This window comes from Ranitomeya imitator, chromosome 5 (assembly GCF_032444005.1).
Source record: "Ranitomeya imitator isolate aRanImi1 chromosome 5, aRanImi1.pri, whole genome shotgun sequence".
Classification (NCBI taxonomy): domain Eukaryota; kingdom Metazoa; phylum Chordata; class Amphibia; order Anura; family Dendrobatidae; genus Ranitomeya; species Ranitomeya imitator.
In genome coordinates this window covers 387,288,640-387,297,499 of record NC_091286.1, presented here as the reverse complement: position 1 = coordinate 387,297,499, position 8,860 = coordinate 387,288,640, and the positions used below count along the sequence as shown (strand labels likewise).

General features: G+C 45.9%; 1 long non-coding RNA gene across 1 annotated transcript; it reads right to left on the bottom strand.

The window, feature by feature from the left end:
- Positions 1-1,614: 1,614 nt before the first annotated feature.
- Positions 1,615-8,380, bottom strand: LOC138680752 (uncharacterized). Its single transcript, XR_011321758.1, has 3 exons — positions 8,195-8,380; positions 6,511-7,580; positions 1,615-2,079 (listed from the first exon to the last, which is right to left on the bottom strand). It is a non-coding gene; the product is annotated as an uncharacterized lncRNA (long non-coding RNA).
- Positions 8,381-8,860: the final 480 nt, after the last annotated feature.

The following is an 8,860-nucleotide window of genomic DNA, read 5'->3' as shown; positions in this document are numbered from 1 at the left end:
AAAATGTTGCACTTTTCAAAGCGTATTAAGCTAATATTCTGGCGTAAAAGCTTAGATTAATCTTCCCCTAATTTGTCATGTGCATATCTACAGTTCTGCTTAAAAGTTTACATACCCCAGCAGAATTTTTGCTTTCTTAGCCTTTTTTTCAGAGAATATAAATGATAACACCAAAACTTTTTCTCCTTTTCTCCACTCATGGTTAGAGGTTGGGTGAAGCCATTTATTGTCAAACTACTGTCTTTTCTCTTTTTAAATCATAATGACCACCCAAAACATCCTAATGACCCTGATCCAAAGTTCACGTACCCTGGTGATTTTGGCCTGATAACATGCACAGAAGTTGACACAAATGGGTTTGAATGGCTACTAAAGGTAGCATCTTCACTTGTGACCTGTTTGCTTGTAATCAGTGTGTGTGCATAAAAGCTGAGTGAGTTTCTGGGATCCATGTCATGGGGAAAGCAAAAGAATTGTCAACGGATCTATGGGAAAAGCTAGTTGAAGTGTATAAAACATGAAACGGATACAAAAGATATCCAAAGAATTGATAATGTCAGTCCACACATTCAAACTGCGATTAACAAGTGGAAAATCGGGGGCTCTGTAAAAACAAAACCACGGACAGGTAGACCAACAAAAATGTCATCCACAACTGCCAGGAAAATTGTTTGGGATGCAAAGAAAAACCCACAAATAACATCAGCTGAAATACAGGACTCTCTGAAAACCAGCGGTGTGGCTTTTTCAAGATGCACAGTATGGAGGCACTTGAAGAAAAATGGACTGTATGGTTGAGTTGACAGAAGAAAGCCATTACTGCTCAAACGCAACAAAGTATCTCGCCTACAATATGCAAAACAGCACAGAGACAAGCCTCAAAACTTCTGGAACAAGGTAATTTGGAGTCATAAGACCAAAATTGAAGTTTTTGGCCACAACCATAAACGTCACATTTTGGAGAGAGGTTAACAAGGCTTATGGTGAAAGGAACACCATTCCTACTATAAAGCATGTCGGTGGATCGCTGATGTTTTGGGGATGTGTGAGCTACAAATGCACAGGAAACTTGGTCAAAATTGAAGGAAAGATGAATGCAGCACGTTATCAGCAAATACTGGAGGCAAATTTGCACTCATCAGCCTGGAAGCTGCGCATGCGACATACTTGGACGTTCCAACATGACAATGATCCAAAACACAAGGCCAAATCAACCTCTCTTTGGCTACAGCAGAACAAAGTCAAGGTTCTGGAGTGGCCATCTCAGTGTCCTGACCTTAATATCATTGAGCCACTCTGGGCAGATCTCAAGCACGCAGTTCATGCTAAACAACCCAGGAATTTACAGGAACTGGAGGCTTTTTGCCAAAAAGAGCAGGCAGCTTTACCATCTGAGAAAATAAAGAACTTTATCCACAACTACCGCATTGATGTTAGAGGGCGCAATACACGGTATTAAGAAATGGGGTATGTGAACTTTTGATCAGGGTGATTTGGATGTTTTGGGTTGTCATTATGGTTTAAAAATAGAAAACACAGTAGTTTGACAATAAATGGCTTCACCCAACCACTAACTATGAGTGGAGAAAAAGTTTTAGTGTTAACATTCATATTCTCTGAAAAGAGGCCAAGAAAGCAAAAATTCTGTCGGGTATGTAAACTGTTGAGCACAACTCTATATTACGGCTCTATTTGCAACAGATGCTGGAAGATTGGCGTGCACTCGGTCAAAGTGTCGAGGTACATGAGGAATGGGGCCTGTGACCCCACGGCCAAGGCTAGAGAGATTCACCACCATTATGGATTGGTTTTTGTGGTGTCCTCCCCTGTGGTCTTTCTGTAAAAATCTCGGTCTGCTTGGTCCAGTTGAAGTGTCGCTCCCGCAGCTGAAAGAACCACAGCGGTGGGTTCCTGCGTTTTGGCGCCATGTTCTTGTGAATGCAGAGTCGTTCCATTGATATACTCGGCTGTGAATATAATCCTCAGTGTTGCGCTGAAATTTCTGACGTTTCTTTTCTTGTAGAGATTTCTGGTTCTCCTGAAGTATCTTCTCAGTTCCACTTTTCAGGTTGTTCCAATCTGGTAAAGAGAGTGGCCGTAAGTTGGGTTTCAATAGCAGAAATGTTATGTATATGCACATGACTACATTATGACACAAGTTGTCATGCTCTATTTGAACCCTCAAGCTAATTGGCTTATCATGTGATGTCTCTGACTTCGTCACCCAGGTTGCTTATTTTACTTTATTTTATTTTTGCATTCAGTTTGCATGACTATTATTTTTGCTTGTATATATTGTATGACTGTACAGCAACATCTATATATTTGAATCTTATGGCACAGAAGTAAGTGAGGCCTAAAACCCTATAGCATCTGTATGCACTAAATAGCACACAGACTCGACACTCATGGGTAAAAATACCAGCATGATTAGTAATCTAAATAGAGTAAGCGCCCATAATGAGGCAGAGGAAGCAGTCCACCTGGACAAGGGGACTCTGGACTTGACTCCAAACCAGCCGGACTCTACCTGCCCTGTGATCTGGTGCCCTGGACTGTGGCTGCTGAAACCAACAGTAAACAAGGTAAAGAGACTGCGATCCTGTGTCCTCGTTCTTCAATGCTCCTCTCACCATTCTACCATCTACACACTGGGAAGCACTGCAGATATACTTCACCTGTGGGAAGGTATACCATCCAGCTGCCATAACATCACCCCAGCGGTCCCCTTAAAGCAGCGTCGGTCACCCTGACCGAATACCACAGGTGGCATCACGAACATAAACCTTATCTCTTTAAAGACCTTTCCCTTTTATACGGATGTCCCAGGGCCACGAACCGGGTCAGCCACCATGACATCCCCCTGTGAACTGCAGGACCCGGTACCGAGTAAACCCCTTGCCCTGACGGGGCGCTCCAACTTGGCGTCAGGAACAGGATGGACTGACCTTGAAAATCGGGTCATGTGCACCTAAAGGACTGTGCCTAACTGTTTTTCTGCTCAGAGACTGTGTATCGCAAAAGACCGCCAAAATTGCTGCTAAAATTGCTGCCATTACAGCACCATGTGGCGTGCAGGAGGAGTGGGGCGTGTCGTCATGGGCGTAGCCTGGAAAAACGGCGCAAAAGTGGAAGCCGCCCCTCACCATCTGGGATGGTGAAGGGAGAAGGAACCACCCTTCAGGTGAGGAGGAGCAGAAGCAACAGGAAGATGCCAGGCAGAACCTGGTTGGCAAAATGGTGAGCGGAGGTCACCCGGAGGAGGGAGAGGAAGCCAGCAGCTATCCCGGCCAATCGGATGAGGAGAAGGCCCCTCCATCACTCATGAACCCGGAGGCTCTTGGCTCGGAGGTCGAGGAGCTGTGTCGTCAGCTCCGGAGGTCGTGGTACCACGCAGCCACCAGCGTCCAGGAGCAGCAGCGCATCCAGCCATCGGAGCCCCAGACTGCAGCGAGAGAAACCGGCACCGGAGATGGCGCGGCGGCAGGTAAGCCAACTGAACCTGCCCTGGCCGTTGACGAGACCCTCCTAGTACCCATTGACTCCCCGCCAACCGCCACCACCCAGCCGCCTAGAATGGGAAAGGCCCTGAGAGGTCATACCAGTCACTGATGCCCCGCTGCAGCCCACCAAAAAGACTGTGGACATCCAAGGGGTGTGGGTGACCTTGCGGTAGACCCATACCACCACCGACCTGATCGGCTTCCCTAGGGAGGCCCAGCCTGAAGGGGTACAAATCGAAGTCCTAAGTTGGGAGGAATACCAGCAGCAGCAGGCGCTCCGACAGGAGCAGGAAGAGAGAGAGAAGGAACGCCGATGCCAGGCCATCAGGGAGAAAGACCTGCAGGCTAAGGCCCGGGTTAGAAAGGAGACTTATGGAAACCAAGGCCCGCGAAGACAAGGGACAGTAGTCACATTCCGTATAAAATCCGGATGGGGCTTCATCAAAGAGCCAGACTTATACCCCGAAGTCTTTGTGACCAGACGAGATTTGAAGGCGCACTTAATCGAGGGACACCCGGACATCCTGGGGACCGTGTCACCTACACAAGACATTGGGGAGACAAAGGGTGGTACGCCCTCCATGTCCACAAATGTGAACCAAAGGCTACAAAACCACCACCTCGTGGCCTGGAGCCACCACCACCAGTGGCTCCTCCTCATCTGCCGTCGCCCCACCTGGCCAGGTGAAGAACGTCCCTATCTGTGACAGAGCACCCGTCGCTCTGTGATCAAGATGCACGCGGGCTGTTGTGGAACAAAAGTCGGTGGGCACTTGGACTACTCTCCGGAGCATGGATGCGCTCTACGTGCTACCTGGGAGTCACCCACCCCCACAGGGACAACCATGGACAATGCCGAAACTCAGGTAAAGAAATCTGAAAAATGACTCTAAATAGTTACATGTTCATCTTTTGCTGCAAGTTTGAAATGACTGTTATTGAAGTTTATTGAACCCGACCAGGGTTTCCACTTAAAGAGGTACCATGTTAAAAGAGATCCTCTGTTTGCCAAGTTCACTTACTGCAAGAGTTTTGCTTGCTTAAAGACACTGGAGTCATGGACAGTGAATGGCTCAAAAACTTTCACTGTAAATAGTTTGCACCTTCTTAAAGGTGCTTTCTATTGGTTTTACAAAAGGAGCTTTGGAAGAGACTGCTTCTGACATTTCCGTGAAAATTGCTATTTCTACTGTTTTGGAGTTAATGATTGACTTGAATAGTAATTGCACTACCTCATTGAAAAACTTGAATACTGTTTGAACCCTTAAAGGGAATGTTTACTTGTTGCACTTTCTTAAAGCGATGTTTGAGAGTCAGATAACGTTGTATAGTGTATAACAGTTCGTACATATATTAGTGAGCTAGTATAATGAACCAGAGTATATTAAAGAGTTAATGTTGTTAGTAAAAATAAAATTTCGAATTGAAGCTAAATAGTATTACATGAAAGAATAAAATGGAGAAAGTAACCCGCGGGGGTTGGACAAAGACTTTGCACTTAAGAGAAAGTATACCCGTAAGGGTCATCGTATTTCATAGTTAGTCAATTGTTGCACTGTTCCATTAAATTGTTCTATGTTTAAAAGTGGATCCACAAAGTAAATATGTTTTGTAACGTTCAAGTGTCCTCACCTCCCATAAAGGGAAGCTCTAGTTTACATAATATTAATTAGTATTATAAGTTTTATAGCATTTTAAAAATTGTATGTCTTTTTGCTAACATGTATTGTTGTTCTTCATTTCCCAGTCCGGGAGTACTGGATTTAACAGGGGAAAGTGTGGCGCCCCAGGGTCCTGGTCGTCACAGTGGCATCGCTTTCCTCTCGGGGAGAGTGATGCTACGTTTGGAGGCAAGGAAGGATAACTACATCCAGGTACCACAAGCATGCAACATATTCACACTGCAGGCCACCAGGGGGAGCTTTTGAACATATTTACTAGGTGACTCCCCATATATATATAACTGGTAGTCTGTTGTAATGTTTTGTACACAGTCTATTTAGAATCTTGTGCTTGGGTGCGAGGAAGACACAGGAGAAACAGGTTTAGTTAGGACTTGCTTGTATTACTTCATACAAGTATGCCACAGAGAAGCAGGTTTTACATAATTGCAGGTACAGAGGCAGGAGAAACGTCGGGCGACACAGCAGACCAGAGTAAACCTTAAGTTTGGTATTAAGCACAAAGCAGGTTCAGAGTCTGCCTGTTACTTCCCTGGTAAATGTAGATTAGCATGCAGCAGAGTTCCAGTGTCCACAAGTGTCCCAGAAATCCACAGTAGGAGATGGCTGGATTACTAAGTCGAAGACTTCCATGAGCAGGTCACAGGCTGACTGCAGACATGATTCAGAAGCACTGATTGAACAGCTGAGGCTGCTTAAAAAGGCAAGAGGCAGAGAACAGGGCAGAAACATAGAAGCTAGAAACTCCATACTGACTCAGGGCAAAGTAGCTGCAGCAAGACAAAGCAAAATGACTGACGGAAAAGCCTGGTTACAAAAACAGAAAATCACAGCAGATATAGCAAAGAGACTGAGAACCTTACATTACTCCCCCCTTAGGGACAGCCTATGGATGACCTCAGATCAGGCTTGTCTGGGTACCTCTGATGGAACTGGTGGAGTAAGCGAGGAGCATTAATGTTATTAACTGGTTCCCATGAGTTGTCCTCAACTGGGTAGCCCTGCCATTTAATCAGGTATTGTAGCTGATTCCTATATAACCTGGAATCCAGAATCTTCTCCACCACAAATTCCTCCTGACAATCAATCAGCTCTGGATCATGATGGGGAGAAGAACGTCCAGGAAAAGTATTAGGTACTGCTGCTTTTAGTAGAGAAACGTGAAAGACAGGGTGAATTCTCATAGTTCTGGGCAGTTGAAGATGACAAGCAACGGCACTTACAATCTTACTGATCTTGTAGGGCCCAATGTACTTATGTCCCAATTTGGATGATGGGATTCTCTATTTAAGATTTTTAGTTGATAGCCAGACAGAGTCTCCTACCTTGAAAGTTGGTGCAGGTTTACGAAATTTATCTGCTGCTCTCTTATACCTTTCCTGAGCCAATTTCAGATTTTCCTTTAGAAGATCAATATTCTGTTGTAAAGACATGATTCTTTCAGCCACAGCTGGCAAGGGCGTATCTATGGGAAATTGAGGAAGAATGTTAGGGTGGTAATCTAGATTGGCGTAAAAAGGAGACTGCTTAGTGGAAGCGCTCTGAGAGTTATAGGAGAACTCAGCCAGTGGAAGTAAATCCACCCAATCATCTTGTAGGTGGCAGATAAAGCAGCGGAGATACTGCTCCAGGGTCTGATTAGTCCGTTCTGTTTGTCCGTTAGTCTGGGGATGAAAAGCAGAAGAAAGATTTACTTTAATGTCCAATGCGGCACAAAAATTCTGCCAAAACCTTGAAGTGAATTGCACCCCTCAATCAGAAATGACCTCATCCGGTACTCCATGCAAGTGAAACACATTTTGAATCATTAAATCTGATGTCTGTTTAGCAGTGGGTAAGCTGACGCAGGGAATAAAATGAGCCGCCTTTGTTAACCGATCCACTACCACTAGAATGGTGTTCTTCCCTTGAGAGGCTGGCAACTCCACAATGAAATCCATGGAAATGGATCCCCATGGACAGGAAGGGGTGGGTAGGGGTTGCAATAGACCCATTGGAGAGGAACATGGTGTCATAATTTAGAACGTCCTTTCTGTAAGTGGGCCACCAAAAGAAACATGAAAGAAATTCTTGTGTCTTTAGAACTCCTCTATGTCCAGCTATCTTAGAATCGTAGATGAGTTGCAATACTCTCAATTTGACCGTTTCAGGTATATACAGGCGTTGCCCCTGAAACCACACACCATTCTTATAAACAAGGCTTATGTCTCTAGGAGGTTGTGCCAGCAAAGAATCCGAATGGTATGCTTCCTTGATGTCCTTAAGTAGGTCTTGATTATGAATCACTCCCAGGAATCTAGAATCAGGAAGAATGGTCTTAGGAGGAGTAGATGGATGGGTCTCCATTGAATGGATCCTAGAGAGTGCATCAGCCTTTCCATTGCACGATCCTGGCCTATAAGAGATTACAAAATCAAATTGGTTTAAGAAAAGATTCCAACGGGCCTGGTGAGGAGTCAGGCACTTAGCCGATCTTGTAAATTCAAGGTTGCAGTGGTCAGTTAGGACGACTATTTGCTGTGCAGCTCCCTGAAGAAGGTTTCTACATTCCTTAAAGCGGCAATAATAGCTAGCAATTCTCTATTGCCTACATCATAGTTCCTCTCAGCCGCAGATAACCGCTGGGAAAAGAAAGCACAGGGATGCAAGACACTCTTCTCACCTGTTCCCTGGGAGAGTATAGCTCCGATGGCACAGTCTGAGGCATCCACCTCTATTATAAAGGTATGTTCAGGGTTGGGATGCATTAGGATAGGTGCTGTGGTAAATTTATCCTTCAGACTGGAAAATGCTTCTTGGGATTGAGGGGTCCAAGTGAAGCTAGACTCTTTCCAGGTAAGTTGTGTGATAGGTGTCACTACCTCAGAAAAATTTCTAATAAAACGCCTGTAAAAATTGGCAAACCCAATGAAGCGCTGTACTTCCTTCACATTCCTGGGAACTGGCCAATTCTTGATGGCTTAAGTCTTGCTTCCATCCATACTAATTCCCTGTGTAGACATTACATACCCCAGAAATTGAATTTTGGTCTGATGGAATTCACACTTCTCCAGTTTAATGTAAAGATGGGTCTGTCGTAGATGTTCTAAGACCATTCTCACATGTCCGTGATGTTCCCCTGTGGAGTTAGAAAAAATTAAAATATCATCCAGATAAATCACCACGAATGTATCTAAGAGATCCCTGAAAATGTCATTCACTAAGTGTTGGAAAGTGGCTGGGGCGTTACACACAGGGCCGCCATCAGGGCATGACAGCCGTGACTGGCGTATGGGGCCCGGTGAGCAGAGGGGGCCCGCATCGGGCCCCATCTCATCTGGTCACCGGGCCCCCCCTGCAGGCGCTGCGGCAGCGGCACACTATTGACGTGCGGGCCCGCGCCCGCACGTCAATAGTTAACAGCCGCCAGCCAGTCTGAGGCTGGCATCTGAATAGGGCCGCAGTGCGCACTCGCCGGCGTCGCCGGCGTCTGACGTCATTGTCAGCCGCCGGGCCCGGCGAGTGCGTCTGTGTGGAGCCTGGGGGGATCTTCGCCCGGCGCAGGAGCATGGCCAGGTAAGAAGTCGTGGTTTTTTTTTTCTTTGAGAGCTGCGATCCAGGTGGGCCCGGGGGGCAGGATGATGGACACACAGGGGCAGAAATGCTGGACACAGTGGGGCAGAAATGCTGGACGCA